This window comes from Aedes aegypti, unplaced genomic scaffold (assembly GCF_002204515.2).
Source record: "Aedes aegypti strain LVP_AGWG unplaced genomic scaffold, AaegL5.0 Primary Assembly AGWG_AaegL5_hic_scaff_1778_PBJ_arrow, whole genome shotgun sequence".
Taxonomy (NCBI): Eukaryota; Metazoa; Arthropoda; class Insecta; order Diptera; family Culicidae; genus Aedes; species Aedes aegypti.
This window is the reverse complement of record NW_018735243.1, coordinates 8,801-9,900: the sequence shown is the minus strand read 5'-3', so window position 1 is coordinate 9,900 and position 1,100 is coordinate 8,801.

Here is a 1,100-nt window from a genome sequence, read left to right as displayed (position 1 = left end):
AAGCACGTTATTATCTTTGAATGAATGGTCTTGAAAATGGGAGTCAGTTTCAACAGCAGGTCGATCTAGAAATTACCAAGATCGTACGCTTCTGCGAATAAGTGAATCAACTGAGGAACATTAAGCTTATCTGTACATGGGTTCGAATTAGAGGACTCAGTTGGGTGTCGGTTGCTGTCCAAACCATCATTACGATCTGGGAGTGGAGGGAATGCATCTTTCTTGAATCCGGGAATTTCTTGCGAAGGCTTAGCTTGCTTGAAAACTTGACCAACTGGGGGAGGAACTTTACCATTGTGCTGCTTTGTACGCTTAGCAACATTAACGAGTCGAAGTTTTTTTCCTTTACGATGAAACATAACTGCTATTATGAGCTTCTTCTTCGTCAGCATCGGACAGTTCGCTCAACGAACTATATTCGTTTTCATTCACGAAATTGGGAGACACTGCACATTGGTCCACGGAACGAAATTAAGTGGAATAAATTAATAACTTGAAAAATATAAGAGATAGGGTTTTGGTGTCTTCTGAACATTTGTTTGTCTGGTCAAGGCGCGTTATATGTAAAAGTGTCCTAAGCGCCATATTTCATAGCTTTCGAAATTCGCTCTCAAACTTTTTTATTTCAAAAGATAGCGCAACAAAATGTTCTACAATATTGAAGATTATAGAAAATATGAAAACTTTGTAGAACATCATTTTTTTCTATATCTGATAGTTTTAGAGATATAGGTCACTTTAGAACTTTATGGTCAAAAATCGGTTTTTCCTCAATACTAACGAAAATGTCAATTTTTCAGGCATAGTAGGCCTAAAAAAAACCTAAAAAAAGGGAATGCAACTGCATTGGCATTGTTCAATCTAGTGAAAGCTGTAGCTTACATTGGCAGGACTTCATATTAATTCGTCGAGTTTTCCTTCCATTGACGGTATTTTACGGCAAAGAACGAAAAATCTCTGTAATTATTAACGATATGAATAAAAATAGGCATGATAAACATCTACAATCTTCTTGTTCATGCTAAGAATGATTCAGTAGTTTTGAATGTATTACAAAATGTTCGGCTGTATTTGAATAAGAATCTCAAGAAGTTGAAAAA